This window comes from Vulpes vulpes, chromosome 15 (genome assembly GCF_048418805.1).
Source record: "Vulpes vulpes isolate BD-2025 chromosome 15, VulVul3, whole genome shotgun sequence".
NCBI lineage: Eukaryota > Metazoa > Chordata > Mammalia > Carnivora > Canidae > Vulpes > Vulpes vulpes.
In genome coordinates this window covers 53,447,453-53,475,032 of record NC_132794.1, presented here as the reverse complement: position 1 = coordinate 53,475,032, position 27,580 = coordinate 53,447,453, and the positions used below count along the sequence as shown (strand labels likewise).

Here is a 27,580-nt window from a genome sequence, read left to right as displayed (position 1 = left end):
GGTCTGACTTACCACCCTGGAAACTTGCACACAATTCTCTCCTTACCCTGAACACTTACGGAATCACCATGATCTGTGAGAGCAGCAGGACAGCTATAATCAGGCCTCTGCATGTCAGTCACTGTCTTCTCTTGTCCTTTCTTCTCTAACACCCACAGGACTTTGTTCACTATTTCTTCTTACCTTGGCCCCATACCTCTTGAAACCCTTTCCCGGGACCCTCTGGGACTTTGGATAAATCACTGGTAAGTCCACTTATTCTCAAATTCCTTTGGAAACTTCCCTTTCACTTCTTGCACTAGTTGAAATCTGGCTGTCCTTGATAACACTGATTCCACTAAAGCTGTTCCGAGACGTAGTTTTTCCTCTTATAGATCTCTATTACCAAGAAGACTATGTTACGTGTCCTTCTTCATCCTCATTACTGCACCCAAAACTTTCTCTCTTCTTCATCTATAAAATTCCAGCTTTCACTTCCACATCATCAGGCTATACCCACCCTCTGCTGGTGCTTCTTCTACCATTTCCCAGTTGATTCCTCCTCCATTAACTGGAAGTTTTAGTGCCTGGCTCATGAGTACTCTCTAACACTACTATTTAATTTTTGGACATTTCCATAACGAATGGGATGATCCTTCTCCTATCTTAACACTCTCAGTTCCTGGATTCTCTTTCTTCCAAGGTATCATCAGCCATCCTTCCTGACCCACTTACACAACACAGTCTCACCTTTGACTTTGTTGTTACCAGTAACTGTAGCCCCTAAAAAACCTCCATTTCAAATATTCCTTTCTCTGATCATGACCAGAGATTCCTTTCTCTGATCTTTCCTACTCACTCCCTTTAACATCTCAAATCCTATAATTCCATAACCCTACGAGGACCTAAAATTCCTCTCTTAGTGTTCCTGGGTTTTCTCTCCCATGATATCTTCTCCTCTCTCCTTACCAAGGAGATCATCATTATAATCACATCCTAAACTCCTTTTTTTTGTTTGTTTGTTTTTTTGCTTTGATGAAGTTTCCTGGGTGAAATCTTAACCCTTACTAAAGTCAATTAGGCAACCATTCAGTGCCTACATTCATGAAGTCGGATATACCTGATGTTTGGTAGACAAAGGAGAACTTCCACACACCCTCACTATCACAGCTGTGCCCACTCTTCACTCTCCAATTACTGTGGATAAGTTCCCCATGTGCTTAATCAAGGTCAGCCTCTCCACTTAGGCACAGAAACTTAGAGTTACTGCAGCATGCTCCTAAGTGATGTCCCCACTTATACCTTGCCCGACCACTCTATGTGTCCCTTTCTGTTGTCCACTCTCAACATGGCAGCCAGATCCCTGTAAAAGTATAAGTCAGATCAATCATGCCATTCCTCCACTCAAAACCTCCAAAGGCTTCCCATCTCACTGAGTACGAGCCAAGTCATCCGTGGCTCCAGGGCCATAGATGATCTGGTTTCACATTGTCTCTCAGACTTTATCTCTTACTATCTCTTCCGCTTTACTCTGATCCAGCCTCCATGGTTTCCTTGCTGTTTTACAAATATGCCAGGCACCCTTCCGTCTCAGAGCCTTTGCACTCACTGTTCCCACTGCCCAGGAAACTCTAAATACCAGCATGGCTTGCTTCCTCTTTCCTTCAATCTTGTTTCAAAAGATCTCAAAGCAGATGCAATGAAATGCCGGGACACCTGCACCCCGATGTTTCTAGCAGCAATGTCCGAATAGCCAAACTGTGGAAGGAACCTCGGTGTCCATCGAAAGATGAATGGATAAAGAAGATGTGGTTTATGTACACAATGGAATATTACTCAGCCATTAGAAATGACAAATACCCACCATTTGCTTCAACGTGGATGGAACTGGAGGGTATTATGCTGAGTGAAATGAGTCAATTGGAGAAGGACAAACATTATATGTTCTCATTCATTTGGGGAATATAAATAATAGTGAAAGGGAACAGGGCAGCCCCTGTGGCTTAGCGGTTTAGCGCTGCCTTTAGCCCGGGGTGTGATCCTGGAGACCCGGGATCGAGTCCCACATCGGGCTCCCTACATAGAGCCTGCTTCTCCCTCTGCCTGTGTCTCTGCCTCTCTCTCTGTCTCCGTGTCTCTCATGAATAAATAAATAAAATCTTTTTTAAAAAATAATGAAAGGGAATAGAAGGGAAGGGAGAAGAAATGGGTAGGAAATATCAGAAAGCGAGACAGAACATAAAGACTCCTAACTCTGGGAAATGAACTAGGGGTGGTGGAAGGGGAGGAGGGCGAGGGATGGGGGTAAATGGGTGATGGGCACTGAGGGGGGCACTTGACGGGATGAGCACTGGGTGTTATTCTGTATGTTGGCAAATTGAACACCAATAAAAAATAAATTTATTATTTTAAAAAATGGTACAAGTATCAGAAACTCATTTCTTACAAGATGTATAAATGTGAGGGAGAACTAACTAGGTTTTATTCTCAAGTTATTTTTTTAATATTTATTTATTCATGAGAGACAGAGAGAGAGAGAGAGAGAGGCAGAGACACAGGCAGAGGGAGAAGCAGGCTCCTTGACGGGAGGGGTGCCTGATGCAGAAGTCAATTCCAGGACCCTGGGATCATGAACTGAGCCAAAGGCAGATGCTCAACCACAGAATCACTCAGGCATCCCAAGTTATTTTGCTTATTATAAATAAGATTTATTACCTTTAAACAGTACCATATATATAGTAAAATTAATAATAATATAAACAAAGTTGTTTTTGCAAAAAAAAAAAAAAGAACTCAAAGGTCTACCTAGAAAAGCTTTACTAGATAACTATAATTCAAAACCTACCCCACCCTGCCCACCATACTTCTATTTTTTTCTCCACCTATCTATATATAAAATACATATGAGTATATAAAATATAAATGCTAGATCTTTTATATTATATAAAATATATAAATATACTTGCTCACTGCTCATCTTTTCCACTAGAAGGTAATCAATGGAAGAAAGGATTCTTATCTTTTGGGTTTACTTCAGTATTCCCAGTACAATGACTCGCAAGGCCTAGTGATCTATAAATATTTGTTCAATGAATGAACCAACAAATGAGTGTATGAATGACTAGGGAAGGAGAAAAGAGAAATTTATAATGTTTTTCACAGGGAAAATTAATATTTAGAGATGTCTATTTTTACTACGAAACCTCCTGTGTATGAAGTTGGGATTTTCAGTGGGACCTAGGATACAACAGCTGTCACGGTGGTGCAGTGACAATATAACGATACAGTTCATTGAGCAATACAAAAACACCAAGATTAAAGTAAATCCTTGAACAATTCTAAAATTACCATGCTTAATCTTAGCAGTAACTGTCACTCCTTGAGGAAAGAGATACTTGGTAGATCTTGCCCTTTCAGTTTAACCTGCAAAAGTTTCACTTTTGATGATGTCTATTTCCTACTTTCTCAGACATACTTCCCCCCACTCTCTTTCATACACACGCACGCGCGCACACACACACACACACACACACACCTATACAAGCAGATAGAGTCTAAAAGCTGGCATATATGACCTAGGAGTGGGATGTCAGAACATATCTTTTTGTCTAATATTAGGTTGTAATCACAGTGTGCTTATACAATTTGTATTCCTCAGCTCCCCTTGCCCTCCACTCTCCAAACAAACAGAATTTATATTTTTAGTCTTTTAAAATGTTTTCCAGTATCATACTTGTGCCCTTACAATATATCTTTATAATATATAATTGCATCCTTACAATATAATTTTATAACGTATCCTTAGATAGTTAATTAGAATTTTTTGCACATGGTTGATTAAGACACCAGAGAACATATTATTGAAACTATTCTTTGCCTTCCTCCTCTATTCTGTAGAATCCTCCAGGGATATATAAGGATTGTCTTTTATCAGAGGCTCTCAATCTATCCCAATTTTCCGTAAGGCACTGTGCTCTAATGACATTTAGTCAGATGCAAAACAAAAATAAAAGGAGAAAATCCACTTTTAACTTTATTACACCAAAAATGTCTGAGTGATAGATGGAACCATTGCAGATATGGTGGTTGTTTAGTTCCTATTGTTAGTCATGGGTTATTTTGATCAGCTGCAAAGTAATAGTGGGTGACTGGAATAGAAAATACTTGTCGTTTTCTGGAGCTTCAGTGAAATGCTAATCAAAGTAGCTGAGATTTTAGAGACCCTACTTGAATTTCTATCAATTTTCATCATCTCATGATTCCATTACTGGGAAGGGTCGTAAGGATTCCTCTTTGCTAATTATATATCTCATCTCCATTTTTTCTTTAGGGAGAAGCAGAGGTCAATGACTGAAAAAAGAAATTATCTTTTGAGTTGGGAATACTGAAAATAATAGTATTCAGATCAGTCAGATCCCAAGAAAATTGTTTCACTGAGTTTTTAGTAGTATGGTCTGCTGTGATGATTAAAAACTACACTTTTCAGGCTAATTAGGTCAGTCATAAACACACAGAAATCTGCATGGAGTATCCTGAAATAATATTTTCCATATTTAATTTTCTTCCTATCTTAATTCTCTTTGGTTATTCTTCCAGATTAGTTGCAGAATTTTGTAACCCAAAGAAAATTTAAACCTTGTTCTAACATAAGAATGGAATGAGCCAGACCCAAGTTTGAAAGTCTGTTAGTTACTTTTGTTCTCTTGGTAGAATAAATTGGTAGGAATGAGAGCAGATTTAACAGTCAGAGGAGGTAAAAACGATACTACCATGTAGCTGAAGATCTTGGGACAGGGAAGAGGATGATAGTGCATGTAAGTAAAATCTCCATGATGGTGAACTTTGGATGGTGTTCAAATTTTATCCCTGAAAAAACTAAATAGATGATATCCTTGGTTGGTATTTCATATGTCAGCCAATTTCTCTGATCCACATCCATTAAGTTAACATTCTTCTCTGGCACTCTGGATAAAAATTTGACTACTATGTTTAACTTCATCCATTATTAATAGTCTTTGATTGCTTCTAACATTAGTACATAAACTGAGAACTCTGGTAGATTTTCTGTAACATGTAATTGTTGGAATTTCCTGTTTATTATCTAGGCAATGTTTTCTAATAATTATAGTTTTATTCTGTTTTTAATCTAAATTCAATATAATTAACATATGGTATATTGTTAGTTTCAGTGGTAATTTAGTGATTTATCAGTTGCATATAACACCTAGTGCTCATGACATCAAGTGCCCTCCTTCCTGCCCATTACCTAATTACCCCATGCCCCCCCTTCCCTCTAGCAACCTTCAGTTTGTTTCCTATAGTTAAGAGTCTCTTATGGTTTCTTTCTCTCTCTGTTTTCATCTTATTTTTCCTTCCCTTCCCCTATGCTTGTCTTTTGTTTTTTAAATTCCACCTGAGTGAGGGACACCTGGGTGGCTCAGCAGTTAAGCATCTGCCTTTGGTTCAGAGCATGATCCTGGAGTCCCGGGATCAAGTCCCACATCAGGCTTCCTGCATAGAGCCTGTTTCTCCCCCTCTGCCTATGTCTCTGCTTCTCTCTCTCTCTGTGCCTCTCATGAATAAATAAATAATCTTTTAAAAAAATTCCACATGAGTGAAATCATACATTTATCTTTCTCTGACTGACTTAATTAGCTTAGCCTAATACACTCTAGTTTCATCCATGTTGTTGCAAATGGCAAGATTTCAGTTTTTGTGATGGCTGAGTAATATTCCATTGTGTATATATACCACATCTTCCATTCATCTGTCAATGAAGATCTGGGCTTTTTCCATATTTTGGTTATTATGGACATTGCTTCTATAAATATTGGGGAGCATGTGCCCATTCATATCACTGTCTATCCTTTGGATAAATACCTAATACTGCAATTGCTGGGTTATAGGGTAGCTCTATTTTTACTTTTTTGAGGAACCTCCTTCCTGTCTTCCAGAGTGGCTGCACAAGTTTGCAGTCCCACCAACAATGTAAGAGGGCTCCCTTTCTCCACATCCTCGCCAGCATCTGTTGTTTCCCGAGTTGTTAATCTTAGTCATTCTGGCCAGCATGAAGTGGTATCTCATTATGGTTTTGATTTGTATTTCCCTGATTAATTATGGCTTTAGTCTTAAAGGATATATGATCAACAGTTCTTTGCAAGGGCAAAGACTATGGTGTGTTCAAGCAAATTGTATTTTTTGACCCAAAAATTACAGAGACTGCCCCCAACCCAATTCATATTACTGTCTATGTTTGTAATGAAATGGAGTCAGAAAGTAAACTCAGGGCTATAGGGGTATATTTGTTTTAGATATCAAACACTTAAAGCAGGATTTATGAACACAGAATGCTGTGGGTCAATATCCAAACAAAACAAACAAAACAAAATATTGGATTGTAAACAAGTAAAGGACTTTCTGAGGTGTGAAGAAGAGGAGAAGGGAGACTAGGAGGGGATGGAGAGGAAGATAGGGCAGGAAGATAAGCATGTATCTTGCTTCAGTAAAAAGTATGTATCTGAAAAAAATTAGAAGAAAAGGGTCTGAAAAAGAATGATTCATCTCAAGAATCAACCCTAGAGACCCCTTCCTCCCCATCTTACTGACAGTGATGTATTATAAATATTTCTTCATTCTCACCCATGCTCTTCTTCTGGAGTAATTCTTGGACACTGAAATTTGGGGTCAATGCATCATAAACACTAGATACCGGTTCAGACACAAGTCAGAGGCAGTTATAACAACTGACTTTTGTAGTGAACACAATTCAGAGAGAAACCAAATATATTAGAGCTCTGAACAACTGTTAAGCCTTTGTTCAAAATATGAAGGCATCCAAGATGATCAATTAAGTTCCTTTTTGACATTAATTTTTAAATCAGACAAGTGCTATTAATCAGGAATCAACTTTCAAGCAATACTAAGTTCTGTGTAATGATTTTAAGTTTCTCAAAGTGTTACCCATTTATTTTATCTTTGTATAATTCTACAGAGGAGTGCAATGAGTATTAACCTTCTTTTACAAACTAAAAACTAAGGTCCAAGGGTTAGGTGACTATTTAAGATCTCAAAGACAAAAGAAGGAAAAAAAATATTTCTCTAGCTAAATCAACTATAATGTCAGGATTAGGATTTAGGTCCATTGATTCTTAACATCACTGCTCTTTCTATTATGACACTCTGCATCAACATATTCTTTCTCAAACAAGTCTGTCTGGTCAACAAAGTGTTCTCACATTATAAGAATGGCACAGTATTCAATACTGCCTGGTTCTCTAAAGAGATTAGGAGCTCAAAGGCTAGTTTCAAGAAAAACTTCCCATACCCCAAGGGACATAAATCAGTTTAGCATGATCTATTGGGTTTCTCTGGTAGGCTTTTACTCTTGATAACAAAAAACATAACTTGATATACAGAAATTCAGATGAAACTATGACTTCCGTGGTCCAGAAGTGACTTAATAGACTACTTCCCTGAAACTTTACTCTGTTTCATTAAGGCCAATCACATGCATTTTTCTCCTACTTTTGTTTTTTCCTCAAACTGCCCAACCTCGGGGATTTTAAAAAGCCCTGTTCAGTTTAATTCTAGCCCTTCGGATATCTGAGATTTAATGACTTTCATTAGGATGTTATTTTGAATTCCATGTATATATAAGAAACCATGATTTATGTATGGGAATTAGCGTGGTGGTAGTTCTAGAAAGCATATCTAAATCATGAAATAAAACATTAAACTCAAATGCAAAGTAATTTAATTTTTAAAAGGAGTGTGGTATTCAGATAAAAGAAACCATAATAATACATTCACTTACTTTTATATGTATGAAAGTGTGAAGTTGTACCATCATTTTCAGGTATCAGTTTTAAGTAATGCCTCTTCCAGGCTATTTAATAATCATTCTTCCATTGTTCCATAAATAGATTATGTGAATACAAGCTGTTAAACTAAAAGTTACCGCAATAATATAACTGAATAAAACAGCAGGGCAATTTGAGAGGAATATACTCAGAAGACTAAATTTGAATACTGAATTGCCAAAATATGTCCTTTGAAAATCACAGATATAAGGCCATCTGTGGTATACAAAAATGGACAAATAAGTTGGTTAAATCACATGTTGTTCAATGTATCATGGACCTGCTACAAGGCCCCATGAAGATGGAGACCCAAACATACATGGAAAATATACTAAAATGGCAGCCATCTGAGAACTAAAAATACCAAATATTGTCTCACCCTATGAAGATCTGACTCACCTTGAAGTTGGTAATGGAATGGATATTATTACTAAATTTAACTTTTTAAGTTCAACAGTTCAGAGTCCCAAGAATCTACCTGGGGCATAGACAATCTTGTTTGGCTCCAGTTAACTACATCATGGTACATTTTTACTTTATATTCAAAATGTATCTAGATACTTTGTTCTATTTCATAAAATATGGAACGTTCAAATAATACTTTATTCAATATTATATTTTGGCCTCATATCTAAGAATGTGTGTGTGTGTAAATGGAAATGGAAAACACACACAGAATGGAAGGCTTCTCTTTTCAAAACAACCTTTTAACCATCTGCCAACATCTTCATCATTATGATTCTCTTTTTAAGAATCATCATATGGTTGTGCCTCTGATGTCAACAAGCATCCAGTATGTCACCACACCATCATCAGGAATTCTTCATTTTTATGCAATCACCCAATTATTACAGATTTGATTCTTTTAGAAACCCGATCTTTGGATCCATACTGAGGCCATTACTGCCTCCCTAAGGTATTAAGAACAGAATCACTGCCCCCTTTTTTTCTTCATTGATCTTGAACTTTGTTTCCTTCCGTGCACTGATAATCATATCTCTTCTTAATAGAGAGATATGTTCAAAATGGAAACCATTTCTCCCTTTTGGTCCAATTGTATAGAAATTTTAAAATCTTGATATTACTTAGTTTTCCTACTTCCCCTAACCTAAACAATACTAAATTCAACATTTGTGGATTAGAGATTTCTCTTGTGTTTACTGTGATTTTATACAAGGTAATTAAATAGAAACCCATATAGGACAAAAAACATTACATGTAAACAACTTCACTTTCATATATAGTGCAAAAACCCAGAACCTAGTAATATTTAATGTCTTTTATTGTTATATCTTTAAATCTTACCACTGCAGGCAAATGTGAAAATCCTTAAATTGCTGGCCTCAGTGTTCCCATGTCAACTGGCATATGCTCAGGTTGATGATCCTGCCAAAAGTCAAAGGAAAATGTTTATGAGACAGAGCCTGATGGACAATTATTTTAATCCTGCATGTCCAGCACTGCCAGCAAGCTTGGTTTATGAATGCCTGCTGCTGTTTTAATGATAAGACCTCTTAAACACAGCTGAATGCAGTGCACCAATGGATTTTCTTCTTTTTTTTTTTCTTCCCTAACTAGGAGACTGATTATTGATCTCCACCTGGATGTTCCTATTGAGAACAAGCCATTCATGAATACAAGCAAAAAGAATAATGGTGCACACTGCATGAGTAGTTTTAATAAACTGCAAGACTGACACAGTTTCTGTGGGGAAAAAAAGGAACCAACCCAATCTTAATGAAGTATGTGCTTACATGACTGAAAAGTCTGTGGGCATTCTATGGGCCAAGCATCAGGGTTTTGACTGAGCGTCACATCAAAGTGACTAGAGAACCCCAAGGATATCTTATACTCCTACTCCAGGATGGCTTCCAAGTTCTCCCTACTGCCCTTAGAATAGAAGCTTTGAAGGTAAGAATGGACAGATCTGACTACACTACGAAATAAAGGGATTTGAACCCAGTAGTGGCTATATAGAAACAGAAGGGAAATGAGTTCAGTGGAAACTTGAGAATCCAAAACTTGAATACAAGAGGGTGAAAAGTAGATTAATGGACATTTATCTTCAGGAGATCCCTGAAACTGCTTGAAAAACCAGAGAAGCCTTTGGTCAGGAATGGATTCTCCATTGGGCTTCACTCAAAGCCTGAGACACTCAATGGATTAGAGATCTTTCAGACATACTCTGGGGTTCTAGGTCTTTTGCTGGTGGCAGGCACCTGAGACATGGATTTCAAATGTATCTGAGTAACTCAGGAGCTTGATCTAAAGTAATGATACTCATTCACTTGTATGCCACAGATTTTTTCCTTTCACTTTCAATCTAAGGGTTTTAAAGTTAGAAAATGTCAGATGTAGTAATTTTTTAAAAGATTTTATTTATTTATTCATGAAAGACACAGAGAGAGAGAGGCAGAGACACAGGCAGAGGGAGAAGCAGGCTCCATGCAGGGAGCCTGACATGGGATTCGATCCCAGGTCTCCAGGATCATGCCCTGGGCTGAAGGCGGCGCTAAACTGCTAAGCCACCCGGGCTGCCTCGATGTAGTAATTCTTATATGGGTTTTTATTCTATCAAGGTATGAGTGTGTGTGTTAGTTTATTTAATGCTAAGAGGAAACATACATTTTATATTCACCATTTGCTAAAGTAATTTTTGGAATTATGCATCTGATGTTTTTGTATTAAAAAAACAAAGCAGAACTATGGGAATAATTCTTCAATGGCAAGAATACATGCAATTGTGAAGATAAAAATAAATAAATAAATATATATATATATATACATACATATATATACATACTAAGGAAGCTCCCTTCATATGAGGGCTACAGAGAAATCTGTATACCCTGCACAGTACCTATCATGGCATTAACCATACCACAGCCTCTCATCTTGTATTTCAATTGAGGGGGAAAAGTATTTTATTGGAAAAATGCAAGATTACAAACTTTAGCATAATATACTTATGTTTTTCAAATATGCTTTCTGAATTCTGTATTCCTTAACATTTTAAAGGCCAAAAAGTCATTAAGGATAGAATAATCATTAGATTAGTATTATTAAAGACTGATAATATTTGAGCAAGTACTGAGGAAGGCAATTCTTGAATGTGAGTGTGCATAAGAAATACTTGGAGGGTATGTAAAAATAAAGATTCTTCGGCCCTATTTCCTAAAGATTCTGAATCAAGGGACAGTTGTTCAGCAGTTGAGCATCTGCCTTCAGCTCAGGGCATGATCCTGGAGTCCTGGGATCAAGTTCCACATCGGGTTCCCCGCATGGAGCCTGTTTCTCCCTCTGTCTATGTCTCTGCCTTTCTCTCTGTGTGTCTCTCATAAATAAATAAGTAAAATTTTTACAAAAAAAAAGATTCCGAATCAAGAGATTTAGGATAGGATCCAGGACTATATATTTTTAAGGAAAACAGATACCCTAATGCACCTAACCCAAAGACTGAATTTGAGAACTAATCAGAAACCAATTTCAGACCCAGTTAATGAGAAAAACTTTTCTCTCCTAGTCAGTTCCTTCTTGTGTTTTCTGGCTACAGTTGAGATAAGTTGAGCACTGAATTTAGCAGAAGTATATGTAAGAGGAACAACAGCTGTGATGTTTAAAAAGGGAACTGGCTTTTTAAAAAATCAGACACTGCCAACAGGTAAGACTTATTTGAAGAGAGATATAAACCCAAACCTGTTTCAGTTGTGTTGAAATGCTTTCTGCACAAATAAAGTTATTAAACCAAAAAGAACAGAACAGGTAAGACTTATTTGAAGAGAGATATAAACCCAAACCTGTTTCAGTTGTGTTGAAATGCTTTCTGCACAAATAAAGTTATTAAACCAAAAAGAACCAAAGGCACACACTTTCTCTCACATTTGGATTGGCAGTCTAAGGATGTTGGTTCTAATCCAGCTCTGATTCTAACTCATTTTGTGGCCTTTGTGGCAAATGCCTCCACCTCTCTACACCTCAATTTTCTCACCTGTGAAATGAGAAAGCTGAACCAAAAAAATCTAAGTATTATTTTGGCTCCTCAGTTCTAGGAAATGCCAATAAAATGGCAACAACTAGGAGGAGTGACATGGAAGGTATATTGCCATGTCCATTGGCCTAATCTCCTTATTTGTAGGAGAGAAAATAAAGCCCAGGGAGCTTTTCATACAATACTTCACAGTAAGAGATCAAGGATTGAACCCAAATTTCAGACTCATAGATCAATTCACTCTTTTATTCTAATACAAGAAAAGTTTATAAAGCTGTATTCCCAAGTCACAGTTTTACTCATTGTCCAAGGGAGCATTTCAAGCAGGATTTTTCCTTTCTTGGCTGGAAGAGGGGTACAATGTGTCCTTTGGGGTTCTCTCCCAGATTTTCACAGGGAGAGAACATATGCTCAGGTCCCCAGAGAATTGTGTTCCTACACTCACAGCTGTACAAAAGACAAGAAAAAGCTGTCTACAAGCTTAAAAAAAAAAATCAGCATTTGCAAAAGTGCTCTGGGGTATCTTCAGGAAGTGTTCCAGGAGAACTGCTATTATAAAATGATCACTAGGTTCTCTTCTTCTGGATCCTACTCCACATTTATATTTTAGGTACATCAGTGATACTCATTTGTTCATCCAAAGTTCAACAACCAGCAAGTATGCCTGGAAACAACAAACCAATGCAGATTATTGCCCAGCAAGGAATCATGTCTCCTGGAAGGTCTGCTACACTCCTGCCAGTGTGTACTAAGGGCCAGGGAGAGGTACTGCCTTTCCAGGAAAAGGGTCATGCTTCCTTTAAGTTGCCCTTTTTCAAATTTACAAATACAGCTCAGGAGAATCTCTATTACTATAGTGTGAATCAGTTTACCCAAACAGCTTTCGTTGAAACTAATGAAGCATTAGACACTGTATGTCTTTCCTCATTCTGTCAATACCTATTTGCTTATCATAATCCTACTTATTCAGTAACACCTAGGCCAAATTCTCTCTGTTCAATCTCGCAGGATGCCTTGATCCCACCTACCTAAGAATGTACAGAGCAGCCTCATTTATTCCTAGGACACAGCACTTGAACTGTGGGGATTTTAGAGCTTCACTAGTGTACAGGAATTCTAAGTCATTGAGTTTAACTTCATTTTATACATAGGAAAGAGTGGTCTACAAAGCCAAAGTTGCAGAATAACTGTTAATGAATTATTACAAATCAAAGGGAAAGAACAGGAGAGCAAAAAAGCATTTGCTTTGCACTATATTCTTTGGAAGATATTTTAAGTACATTATTTCAACTAATTCTCAGAAAAAATCTTGCTCAGTATATATACTATTATCCCCATGTATAGATGCAGTAAACAAGTATGAGAGTGAATAAATAATCTAAACCAGACCAAACAACTGCAAGTAGTATTTGGCAGAGGTGAGGTTCAAACACAGCTCTGCCTGAGAATGCCAGACCATGCCCTGCTCATCCACCAGTCCCCTTTACTTCCACATGGTGGTCACAGAGGTGAGAAGTGAAAGCACTGAAATTCACCTAGAAAAGGGATTTGGGCAGCCCTGGCAATAAATCACAGGTCCCCAACAGCTTGGTCAAGGGCTTCCTTCTGAGACCAAGGTGCCCTCTCCTATGAAGGGCCAAGAGGATTCTGAAGAAAGGCATGAGAGCACCATCTTTGTGGGAAAGAAAGCAATAAAGACTGGCAGGATTTGCAAGTATCTGAGCTTCTGGTTACTTATCAATCAGATGGGCATTGATAATCACATTAAAACTCTAAGCTCCAGGAATGATAATAGCCAAGCAGTTGTAAAAATGTAAAAACTGAAGGTTTCCACTGTGTATACACCACTCTCAGAGGGAACAGAGGATCTCCCGATCCTTATTTCCAAGTATTATCCATCTTATACACATATGACATTTTAGATAGGAATTGGGCTTGATGGAAAAATGCAGTTGTTCCTCTGAGGAACAAACAGTAACATTCTGTATCTACTTCAAGTGGACCTTTCCTAAATATTCTGTAACTATAACAGCCTTAGGACCACTAAAATAATGACAATAACCACACCTTCTGCATATTTAGAATTTTTCACTTTACTTCAGAGTATCTTTATATACACAGTTAATATTCACAAAACCATATAAAGTGAATAGGATAGTTACTATTAGTCCAATTTTTATTTATGTCTTAGTCCAATTTTTAAAAAAAGAAAACTGAAGCTAAGTGAAGTGTCTAAGATAATGTGTAACAATGTAAAAACAGTAACAGTTGAACTTATTGAGGTCTTGTTATGGGCTGCACACCACTGTAAAGGTTATGTAAGTGTGCATACTTAATCCGTATAACCACTGCATGAAGTAGGTGTTATCCTCTTCATACGAATAAATAATCCAAGGACTAAAGTGGGTAAAATGACTTGCTTAAGGTCATAAAGCAAATTAGTACCAGAGCATGATTCAAATCCAGGTATAAATCAAAGCCCACAGTCTCAACCAAAATCTGACAGAGTCTAAATAAAGTAATGATTTCCTGAGATGTCCTCATTGCCTGAGCATCCAGACTCCTTGGCCTGCCATGCCTTGCCTTTTGTGATATTCTGAGGCCTTTGTATTACACTCTGAAATAGAGAAAAGTTCAAGTTATTGGATACCTCCCATCAAAGTTTGTTAGTACCACTCTCCATAGTCAGGCAGTTCAGGCAAAATTATGTATGTCAAGTAATGTAGCTTGTTGTGTTTGTGTAGACTGAGCTTTGTTGCTTTTCTCACTTTCTCCTATAACTACTGATGCTTACCTGCCTACTTATGTGCAAAGCTGTATATAACACAAAATGTGCATGCTCAAACAAACCTTTTCCATACTTCTTTCATGGGCTCAGAAAAAGAAAACTGAAGAACTGTAAAGAGGAGAGTGAAGAAAGGATATGTTAAAGCTCTTTTTCTTTCAAAGAGCAGTTCTCAGGTCCTCTTGCATATGGCGCCTGTGTGAATGAAAATGCGGTGTGTACTTGGGAAGCGCTGTAGGGCATGTGTCTCTGCATACATATGCATAATGTCCTTTTCACACTTTGGAGTTACCAGATGCCTGGTTCTGCTGGAAGGGGTTTGGTAACCCGCTTGAAATCCTGAGGATTCATAACTCATTTATGCAAGCCGCAGAACCCCTCTAGATGACATCTCGTGCTCTAAAGAACAATTGAGAGAAAGATGTAATAGAGCTGAAAATGACAATGAAATATTAGCAGCTGTAGAGTTTATATGAGGCATTCCGGGTAGATGAGGGAATTATGCAAGTCAAAAGATGGGCCTTTAGGCAACATGAGAAGCAAAAACAAAGGAAGTAAGAATGTCTACGCGTCAAGGACTAATTTTTTTTTTTTTTTTTGTTATGGGAAACGCCCCATGGCACTGATTCATTGTATGGGCAGGTATGCAGCCTTCAACCTTATACTCTCCACCTAGGAAGAGCAAGGCAAAACTCCTCCTCCTTTCACACCTGACCTCTAAAATTACTTAACCCTCTGGGGAAGTGTATGAAGACTGGCGGTAAGTCCTTAGGATGGATTGAGACTCTGCCTGAGATGGGACTTGAGGGTCTGATCCTCTTCTGGTACCATCCTTGTCCAAGCAAATCCTTCCCTGTTAACTCTCAAAATGTTTTCTGAGACACCAAGTTCATTCCATCTCTCTCAACTCCTTCACACCTCCTCCTCACCAACAACACCTCACTCAGGGATGAGATTCCTGTTCTTAGATGGGAATCCAAAATCTTTTATAATCCTTCCCGGACTTTTCACTTCTCACCACATGGAACGGACTTTTCACTTCTCACTGCATGGAACTTCTTACATCTCCTAAAACACTTTAAGTTTACTGTGCCTTTGCTCTGCTTGTCCCCTCTTCCTTTTTCACTTCTCCGCTGAGCAAATTTCTACTCATCCTTTTAAGAAACAGCTGCCACATAAGCAGCTAGGTGAAGACTTGCTCAAACTCTAGGAAGGCACTAGTCATTCCCTCTCCTATGTTCTCATAACACTGCACACATCTCTACTTGACCACTTAGCACTCTCTACTGGAATTGTAATTTACATGTTTTAGCCTGCACAAAACTATGAATTTCTGGAGGGCAAGGTCAATGCCTATAAATATACCTTTTATCCTCTATACTAAGCAAAATGCCCAAGATATATTAGCTTAATAAATACATGTTGATTGAAAAAGATGAATGAATAATTCCCTTATTTCCTTCCCGTGTGCTTTTAGAAAATTAGAATGTAATTCTTCATCATTCTTTGATATACTGTAGTGGTGATATTGGAGAAAAAAGTTATCTCTAGAAGGCGACAGATCAGAGTATTGGCTTGGCATCTTTGTCCTGAAACCTATCCTTTTTGCCAATTTCTTCTTTCTTATAAAGGACAGCCCTCTGCTATAATGCTAGGGCTTTCTCAGGTCACAGGATTAAAGCTCCCAGGAGAGAAGTAGTGTTGCATGCTGCAAAGAGCTTGGGTTTTGTAATTAGATGGTCCTTGGCTCAAATCCAGATGTAGCAATGGGAGCTAGACCAAGTTTCAGAATCTAGCTGAACTTTAGGTCCATCCTTGGTAAAATAAAGATAAATACTTACCCTATAAGGCTATAATCAAGATCAAATTAAATTATGGCTGCCCAGAACGTTGCTCATTATAGGTTCACAGTAAACTGTAACATTTATTTTTTATATCTTCAGCCACTTCTGAACCCTCACAAAGTTCTGTTTTTCTTATAGAATAGGGATTATCCTTGGTAGGATAGTTAGAAAATGGTTTATATTCCAGAATCATCCAGGGTGATTTTCCATGTTATACCCCCACATTCCTTTCTAGAAACACTTGTGTACTATGACTGTTGTAGAGTAGTATATATTTTATTTCCCAGAAATTATCTTATAGAAAGGAGATTGAGAATCACTTCTCTAGAATTACCTTGTAAAGTCTTGCTCTTTGTTTTCAGAGCCATAGGTCTAACTGGGACCCTAAACCTCTCACCATAAAATTGTGATAATAGCTTCCCACCTGACTGTCCTATTTAGAAGCTTTCTTCTTGTCAATCTATCCTATATATTATAGCAGGAAACATCTCTCAAACTCCATAAAGGCAGAACGATATTTTGATGAAATGAACACTCTGTAGTCCCCACTGGGAGAACCAGCCACTTTTCCCCCCAATACCCTCTGTATACTCTTCCATACCCTTGTCCCTTTGCCAATGCTCTTGCTTCTAACTGGAGAGTCTTTCCCTCCCCTTCTAGTCTCTACCTCAGCCCAACCCATGAAGTCAAAGAATTTCTCACATGGTTCAAGAGAAACTCAGGTAGAGCTAATCATTTCTTCCATTGGGCCACCAGTGGACCCAGCTCATCTCTATTATTGTGTTCATCATATTCTATTACAAGTTATTAGTTTGCCAGTTTTTCTGCTGTACAAGGTTGTGAATTCTTTAAAGGTAGAACTGTGTCTTAATTATTCATGTATACCCCCAAAAAAGTACATACTCACTAAATTTTTATTGAATTGAATTAGATTGAACTGAGATAAATCCTTGTTCACAGTCCATTTAAGCATTTAACTTCCTACTGCCTCCTCCTAAGATGGCTGTATGTGTGTACATGTAGTTTGCATTTCTGGGGTTCTCTAATAACTTTCACATTTTTCCACAGGCCCCTGCCAGACAAAGACTGTGCGAGAAAGAAGAGTTGCACATTTACTGGTCCAGTTCATTTCAGACTCCAGGGAAGCTGGGCAAGCTCTCCAGCCAACTCAGATTGTGAAAAACAGCTTTTGTTAAAACACCTTGTTGCTTCCTATTAATTAAATCCAAACTCCCTCAGGTGGACTGCAAGGTGGTATTGCCAACTTGACTGAGACTCCACCCAATCTAACTGCCTAGACTGGCCTAGAATGCACAACTGCTTCTCTTTGTGATTGTCCGGTGAACAGGACAGATTTCTGTGCCCACATGTCTCTCTCTTTAGAGGGTGACATTGCTGCACCTGGTAGCACTCTGGTATATTCATTCTTCTGTGATGAATATATTAGGCCTCTTGGAGTCCCAGGAGTTGTTGGCTTATTCCTGAACTCAATGTTCACTCATTCATTCATTCATCATTTATTGACCCTCTTTCCTTACATTGAGTGCTATGGTAAGTCCTAGAGGAATAAAAATGCATAAGAAAAAGGCTTTGGTGCTCAATGAAGTAACCCAGGATGGGGAGAAGACAGAACATAAACAAATAATGGCACCATACCAAGACAAGTGGAAAACAGATACGAGTACTAATGTCAGAGGGGCCCAGTGAAAGCTTATAGATAAAGCGAGGCTAGTATCTTTTCCCACGTGTTGGCTCTACAGGAAACCTGAAAGCACCCAATGTAGACATCTTACTCAGGTCCGAAATATCTCCCATGAACCCAACGACAGTGGAGAAAATTGCTAACCCTATCACAAAAATCATTGCTATAGTTACTTAAGTGGCTCCAAGAGCCCAAATTTCCCCTCTGAGAAGTCCATCAGTGGAGGATCTTTAGTGTGTTAATAGGATAGTGTTCTGTCTCACCACAGCATCTTTTTTTTTTTAAAGGTGCTTTTTTTTTTTTTTAAGATTTATTTACTTATTGGGGGGGGCAGAACATACAGGAAGCCCAACGTGGGACTCGATCCCAGGTCTCCAGGATCACACCCCAGGCTGAAGGCGGCACTAAACCGCTGCACCACCGGGGCTGCCCTTCACCACAGCATCTTAAAACCTCTGTTCTCCAACATATGTAACACTCTGACTTTGACCAAGTTTATGATACAGTACATAACAGAAGGAAATAAAGATAAGGTTCGAGAAGAACCTTCAATAAAACCCTGCTCCAGCTCTCACTCAACAACTGTGCTGCCCAGTACATTAGCCACTGGCCACAAGTAGTTATTGAATTATAGATTACTTGCAACTAAATACAATTACGGTTCTACACCTGCAGCAGCCACATTTCATGATTTCAACTGGACAGGTGTTGAACATTTTCATTCTCAAAAAAAGGTCTATTAGACAATGCTGCTCTAGATAATAATCTGAAATTTGTATTCATTGGTTCATCATTTTATAACTTTATGACTTTCTTACTTTGTTAAAGACTCAGTTCTGGGTTCTAGGGGAGGCAGAGATTAAAAGTAAAAGTTATCTATTTCTGAAGGGCCCACAGTCTGGTGGGGAAAAGAACTGGACATTGAGTAATGGATGGTATGGGTGCATGGAAACAAAACAACCTATTATGCCATAAAAAGTAAGAGAAGACCTCAAAGAGGTGAGACAGCATGATTATTGAAGAGTAGGCAATTACTTTCTTAATTTACCAGTGGAAAGGGCACTAGAGGTGGTGAGATCAGCATATACACAATTGCAGGACATGGAAGAGCTTAGAGCCCTGCCAGGCATTTAGTATTCCTGGAGTGTAAACTTCTGGGAAGAGATTGGGTGAAAACAGTCTGGCAAAGTGGATGACACAGTGTGCTGCAGGGTACTGGGTGATCAGGAGGTGAGAGGAAGGGAGGTTACAGATTATAACACAGCGAGTAATAGCCTTGATATTATGCAAAACAAGGTTTCTGCTCAAAATTTGCTTCTGTGAGCTTTAGTATTTTGGCAAGTTTTAAAATCTCACTGAATCCCATTTTTCTCATCTGTAAAATGTTGTTAATAACCCTGCTAACCTTTTACGATTTGTGTGTAGGTTAAATGAGACCATGTGCTTGTCACAATCCATAGCACATGTTAAATAATCAAAAATGAAAGTTATTGTAATTTATAAAAGGAATGTGAGTTATGAAAGGATTTGAGCAGAATAAGATGATTATATTATATAGAGAAATAAGACACAAGACAATTACCTATGTCAATAATAATAATAATAAAACAATAGCTAATATTTACAGAGTATTTACTACGTATCAGGCATGATTCCAAGAGCTTTAAGTAAGCTAATCATTTAATCCTCTCAACAACCCTATGAGGTAGGCTACCATTACTATCTCCCTTTTACAGATGAGGAAATGAAGGCATAAATAAGTAATTTGTCTCACTACTAATAAATGACAGAATGGGATTCAAACCCAGATATCCATCCATTTTCTGAATCTCTATCCTTGGCCCCCAGGCTGTTCTGCCTCTGTTAGAAATTCTTTGACAGAAGTCGGCCTGATTTTATATTGGATTATTTCCCACCTCAGCATGGCTTCAAAATAATTTTATGTAAGTACAGATCTTCAAAACAGCATTCTTACACCATAAAAGCCAGTAAGCCAGTATGTGTGCTACAGAACCATTCCACAGAAGGTCATCAGGATAGAAATGGACAAATGCTTGATAAATTGTGTATCATTAAAAAAAGTAGGTTCAAAGCCTCCTTGGATAATCCAGACATGATTGTAATTCCAGAGATTCCTCAACAATAGCAGCCTATAACAACCTCTCATAAAAGTCAGCTTCTTCTCCATGAAAACGGGGCTAATGTGTGCCTCATAGGTTTGTAAGAAATATTTAAAAAGAGAATGGATAGAAAGCATTATGCATGGTGTGTAGCCCATAGAAGGTGTTCAGTGAGAAGTATCTTTTGTGGCTACAATTTTTCCTCTTTTAATTAAAGCATCATTGTCCAATACAAGGTCTGCTGAGTCTTAAAAAACCTTTCTTAGGATTCACTGGAACTCTCTTAAACATATTAAGGACTGGATAGGAGGGTATCATGGAAATGAAATTCTTCAAAACAAACACAACCTCGGTGTCCATCGAAAGATGAATGGATAAAGAAGATGTGGTTTATGTATACAATGGAATATTCCTCAGCCATTAGAAACGACAAATACCCACCATTTGCTTCGATGTGGATGGAACTGGAGGGTATTATGCTGAGTGAAATAAGTCAATCGGAGAAGGACAAACAGTGTATGTTCTCATTCATTTGGGGAATATAAATAATAGTGAAAGGGAATATAAAGGAAGGGAAAAGAAATGTTGGGAAATATCAGGAAGGGAGACAGAACATAAAGACTCCTAACTTGGGGAAACGAACTAGGGGTGGTGGAAGGGGAGGAGGGCGGGGGTTGGAGGGGAATGGGTGACGGGCACTGAGGTGGACACTTGACGGGATGAGCACTGGGTGTTTTTCTGTATGTTGGTAAATTGAACACCAATAAAAATTAATTAAAAAAAATAAAATAAAATAAAAAAAAACACAACCCAGTCTATGACCTAAATTCCAAATCTCCTTATTTAAGACTTTTTCTGATTCAATTTCAAAAAACATGTCCCTGTTTTTACCTAAATCTGGGCCCAGATGAGCCTAACACATTGATATTTTTATTGACCGACCTCACCAAAGGCCTCATCTCTCAAGGAAATTCTTCCAAATGTCTTTTCTTCTGATATTCTGTCCTTTAGATTGATGTTCATCCTCAGGTAATTCTACTTTAATGAGTGAGATAACATGATTATCCTTCAAATTTGTTCCACACCTTTAGAGTAGCACTCCCCATGGGGCTTTGGCTAGCATGACCATGCTTTCCCCAGCATAAGGCACTAGCCTGGGTCCTAGTCCTGGCCAAGGGGGCATGTTCATTACTGCTGATGATGGCAAGTAATAATTATGGAAGCACAGATCTTCAAACCACAAATACCCTATTTTTGGCCTTACAAATTTGGTAGAATCAAAAAGAAGATCTAGGGTATCAGCCAGGAAGCCAGAGGAGTTGAAGTCTAGGAGGCCAGGATTTGGGAAGAAAAGAGGTTTAGGTGGCTGATATGTGTGTATATATATATATATATATATATATATATATATATAGTTCCCAGGCCCTGAGTTAAGAGAAATTCTTAGGGAGATTCAGCAGGATGGTGGCTGGTAGGAGAATCAGTAAGCTGAATGTTGCTCTGGCACTTGATTAAAAGCAGATTGTTGTAAACTGAGTTGTCATGGGAATCTCACTGGACTAGAAAGCTCACTGTGGGTTTGTGGCCTAGAATTACCAGCTATGTGACCTTGAGCAAATCACTTAACCTCTTCTATTCTCTCCTGTTTTTTTTTTTTTCTTCACTAAAATGCAGATAATAATAGAAAAAAAAATAAAAGCAGCAAAAAGATTTCCATTTTTAACTGAGAAAATATATAATAGTTTATATTTTTACAAGTGCCTATACATTGACACAATACTCTCATGTAATAAATCTCTGTGAAAGCACCTGGCAAGACTGGTGGCCCCCAAATGTTAACTAAAGCATAATTACACCAATCTTTCAGTGGTGCATTCTAATGACTATTTTTAAGGTACAAAGAGGGTAAGTATCTTGACCAAGGTTTTGCTGGTGGTAAGTTTATCCAGGCAGTATGGCTCTTGTAACAGGGGCCCTAAACACTCTCTGGATAAGGGCCCTACGGTCACCGTAGCTTATCCGAGTTGCCAAGGCAAAAGCATCATGTTGGTTCCTGAGAGACAGATGACAGCTTACTTCAGGATTCCCCCAGCAATGGCCATGGCACCACCCAATACTTCTCTCTTGCTCTCACTTCCAAGTCTTCAGACATACCCTTCCCTGTGTATAAAATTATAATGTCTTTCCTCTTCTGTGTCAAGCCATATCTCTTCATTTCTTTAAAACTCTCAGCTGGAAGCCTCATCAGGGTCATGGGGAGCAGGGATTAGAATGGTTTTCAGCAGCCTTTCAGGATATTTAAGAAGCAAAACAACAACAAATCTCTTGTTCATTTTATTGGCATAGACACACAGGCTCTGGGACCCTTGGTCCTACTATGAAGACTCACCAACAACAGGCTGAAGTTCAGGAATTTATAGCCTGAAAAGTGAGGCATCTGTGACTTTAGATCGTTTAAAAGGGTATCTTATTTGATAGCAGCCAATAAAGCAGGAGACAGTGCCAGATCAGATAAGAAGAAAGAACATCTCTGGCCAGAATTAAAAAGGCTATTTTGGGATATGTCAAAAGGAGTAAAGCTAGATTGAAAATGACTGCAAAGGTGATTAAATAGGTAAGAACAAAGAGAACACTTCCTGAGTTCTGGCTAAGAAGGGAACAATTCTTAATCATCTTTTAATTGTACTTCATAATTAGCCAAGTCACAAATGCCATGGCTGGGATTAGAAGATTTTTCATAAGGCAGACACTGTTCTGGATTTTTGCTAGGGAAAGTGTTGGGGGCTGGGGATAGCATGAGTGCTGAAGGCCTTTCAATTTGTGTAGTGATTTGAGAAACTAGGCTTTTATAAGCATATTTGTTCATAAAGCACATTTTAAAAGATACTGTTGTTCTATTTTTGCCTTTTTTCTCTTTCCAAAGGAAATGAAAAACAGCAATGGAAATTTTTCCAGAGGAATAAAATCTCAACAAACAGTGAAGCAAATAGCCACTGGAAACTGCTTATGAAGCTCCCAGAGATAATGGATATATGATATCATAGTTATGTTACAACATCTTCAGTGACAAGTGGTGAAGAACAAGAAAATGCTGAAGTTACATATGAGTGAGTTATTCCACACTAAATATTTTTCATTGGTATCACAGAAGGCATGGGAAACAGGTTAATTACTTACAGAAATAAAACAATAAAATCACCTCTAACAGGCATGCATATAATATATCAATGTATAATTTCTGCTGGGAAAGCAAACCCTTTCCAGACTAGAGGGAGTTAAGAAAAAGTTTGTGAGAAAAATAATACTTTTGAATGGCTTGCTGATTACATCTTGATTCATTCTTTGAACATTTATCTAATACCTATTATGAGTAAGACACATTGCTCATGAATTGCAAAAACAAATTGAAATACATGATCTGCCCTCATGAAGTTTAAAATCTTGGCAGAAAAACCAATATTTTTTCTCATCTATATCCTCTCTTCTCTCTGTGTCTCCATTTGTGATTTCATTTGGTTTATAGTTTTGAATAGGTTCTCCAAACAGACTAATATCTGAATGATGTCCCTAGCTGACCTATGCTATGAGCATGCTCTGTGACCCAAGTAGCCTAAGCAGGCCTGCTGGTTGTCTACATAGAAGTCTCTGAGGGCTCTCCAAACAAGGGTGTCCAAATCAGAAATCCCATTCCTTCCTCAGTCCTCCACCAACTTTTATTAGTGGTTCAAGGCCATTAGCCAAAAAAAAAAAAAAAAAAAAAAAAAAAAGATGTAGAGAGAAATAGGATGTAGGAACAGACCTGAAGGGCCCCATACTTGGTTTATAGTGCTCTACTGTCACTGTCCTGAGATTCTTAATAATTTTATCTTTCAATTTGAGTTTTGTATGAGAAGTTCAATGAGGCAACAGAGCATGTGTATAAGGATAGAAGAAACCCAGATGAAAAGAAAACCTGGATATTTTAGTATCTTTACCGACTTGTTTTCCTGTTTTTTTGAACAAAAGCCCCCACGTTTTTATTTTGCACTGAAGCCTGTAAATTGAGTAGCTGATCCTGTGTATGACTATCACACAAATTAGATTCAGGATGTGTGGTACATACCCCATATTTTCACTCTATCCTAAGTGTGCTAACCTGCCCCATTTCTTTCCCTCTTGCTTCTTGCTGTAGGTTTTTAATTGGTCTGAGCATCAGCATTTGGTGTCTCTGTTTCAGGGCCTCTAGGATAGCTTGCCTAGCAATGGACTTGGAGCTACCACTGCATCACAGCATTTCCCCACATGATAGCACTTGGCCCCTAAAGGCCTTCTCTAGCCTATACGCACTCTCCAGAGGAACAGGGAATGATACTCAAATGGTTTCTTATTCTTTCAAAAGGATGTGCTCTTTTTGTAACAGGTAACAGTTAACAAAATATCTTTCTGACAATCCATGGAATGTCTAAAAAATAAAGAGGCGCAGTGAACCTCTTATCACAGCTTTCTGCTTTGAAAACCAGGGTTTGCTCCACAGGATTTGACTGTTTCATTTGACTTCTCCATTGACAAAGCCAATGAAGATTTGCATCTTAAATTTCAACACCTTCCAATGACATTTTAAAACTCTCACTCCCCAAAAGCAGAAATGTTTTTGAAATCCCAAGAGAGTACTCTCTGAAGAAAAGCTCTTCCCCCTCACAGTGCTTAGTAGAACAATGTCGTATAATATATTTTCCAAAGTACAACTAATTGAAGCACTTTGTCTTTCTTAGTTTTCTACATTTCAAAATACATATTATGTATGTAATTTTATAAATCAGGTGTACTGTAATGTCCTATCTATATGTATTTGGGAATTTCACCTTGTCTCAGTTGTTTAAAAAATGTTAAGGCAACCTACACATTTTTGGGGCATGGCATCTCAGAAAAAAACATTCTCGGTAAGACCACAGCAATCTTAATGAGGTTTGCTTTGGTGGAAAATGGCAACAGGGAAGAAGTGAAAGATTACCTTTTTCTTCACTTAAAAAAATAGACATCATAGGTCGCCACTTCACAGTAATGTCTTAATATTCTCTCATTTAATTATGTAAATCATCAAAGAAGGCTGCTGTTTATGGTAATTTGCACATGCGGAGATCTGCTTCCCAAGGTAAGCTAATTTAAATCAAATTATAACTAAGAGAGATTTACCACTTGTTGATTTAGACAGACAATCATTTATAACTCCACCAAACGGCTAGCAAAGACTGCAGGATTTGAAAAGTGAGGTGAAACAGTGGTGATCCCGCTGTGAAAGGAATCAGCTGAAATGCTATGGTAGGATTTAGTATTCCTATTGATGTCAGCAAGAACTGAAGGCAGCCTCTTTTGTGAGGGAAGTGATTAGTGAATACCGTTGACCCTCACTACCTCTATATTCAAGCCTTCCTTTACACATGAAGTTAAAGGCTGTTCTCCCCAACTAATTCACCACTCTCTTTTGATACAAATCCAACCCTCTTCAGAATCTGCCTGCATTCTAGTTGCATAGTTGTACCAAGTGCTGAATGTAAGGGAGAAAAGACCATTGTGAACTGCTGAAGTGTTCATGTGTCCCCAGCTCCTTTCTTTTCTTTTTTTTTTTTTTAAACCATTAAAGATACTCCATTTCAGTTTGAGAAACTAAGCATATACAAATTCATTCTTTGTCTTATGGCACATTTGTTATAGTGAATCCCAGCTAACGAAACTGGCTATATGGGTCTCTGATAGACCAAGAAAGGTACACTTCCTCCTTGATGCAAACACAGGTGTCTGTGACAATGACCACAACTTGGATTTGGCAACAAGGAGGATGCAAGCATAGCAAACTGATTAAGAGAGTGGGCTTAAGAACCAGAGAGAACTGGTGCAAATACCCATCTTGCCATTCACTTGCTAAAAAATCTTTAAGAAACTTCCTTAGCCTCTCTGAACCTCATTGTTCTTATGAAAAGATAGCATTAATTATACATTCTTCATAAGATTCAGATGATGACTTAATAAGCCAATGCGTATAAAGCACAAAGCTTTACATAAATGTTCATCTTCAAAAAATAGCAGCTATGAATAATAACAAAAATGATGATGATAATGCAGTGTTATACCCAAGCAATGGGCAGTTTCCAACATACTTATGGGTAAACAGTAAATGAAACCTTTTCCATTCTCCATGAGAACTTGACCTTCATTTGATCTTTCAAATCAAATCTGGGTTAATCCATTAAGAATCATATGTTGGCTATGTTGCTAATGAATGTCGTTTATGATGAAATGTGATTCATAAATTGCATCTGGTTTGGAAGGCACATACATGAACTATAAATACCTGGTAGGAGACCACGTGGAACTTCCCCGAGTGTGCTGAATTTGTCACTGACATGTCCCTCCTAAGGACCCTAGAAATTATGCCTATATTACTGTTATTATTGGCTCTCGGAGCATACAGCTTTGAAGCACGTGCCCAATGTTGACCCTCTCTCCTTGCAGCTCTCCTGCACTCCACAAAATTCTGTGAAGACTCCCACAGAAGAGAAATACCTCAGGTTGTCCTAGGTTTCCTATCCAGGTTCATCTAAATGAATATGCTGTCCAATATCTTCTATGGTAATCTTGTGGGTCTGAATGCTTCACTAAGTCCAAGGAAACACTCTGTAGATATAGCAGAATGTTTCAATTTATTTTTTTGGTCACCAATGCATATGCTTAAAAACTAAGAGTATGATGACATTAGGATAATATAGGTTTTGGATCAACTATGAATACTTAACGGCATACCAACAATTTCCCCTGTTTATGTGTATTTTCGCATTTTCTTGAGGGAGATATTTCTGCTATTGATGATTCTTAGGGACTAATGAAGCCATTTGTGGAGGCCAAAGACTTCTTGATTAGAATCAATTCACAAATGTAATCTTCTCACTGTGTCACATGAAGGTAGCCAAACGGAAGTAAAGCACAGACCTGCTAGAAAGGAGTTTCCCTCCAGAGACCTCTTCAGTAGTCCTCTGAATAGGAATGAAAACCAGAGAAATCCCTCATTTTCATTAGAAGACTTTGCTCACCCTGGTGGCAACCTGGGGTTCCTGGAAAGAATTAAGCCCTAATACCCAAAATCACATATATTCGTTTTTTGTGGTTGCTATAACAAATTACCACAGAATCAGTGGTTTAAAACAACACAATTTTATTATCTCACAGCTCTGGAAACCAGAGGTCTGTAATGCATCTCACTGTGCTAAAATCAAGGTGTCAACAGTGCTGTGTTCCTTCTGGAAGCTCTGGGGGTTGAGGGAATCTATTT

At 38.1% G+C, this 27,580-nt stretch overlaps 1 protein-coding gene across 12 annotated transcripts in view; it reads right to left on the bottom strand.

Moving 5' to 3' along the window:
* SEMA6D (semaphorin 6D) overlaps window positions 1-27,580 on the bottom strand; it is a 568,415-nt gene that overhangs the window by 361,966 nt on the left and 178,869 nt on the right. For all 12 annotated transcript variants that reach the window (XM_072738455.1, XM_072738427.1, XM_072738431.1 and 9 more), the window contains exon 2: window positions 9,144-9,224. The gene's annotated coding sequence lies outside the window, so the exon portion shown is untranslated. The remainder of the gene's footprint in view (window positions 1-9,143; window positions 9,225-27,580) is intronic.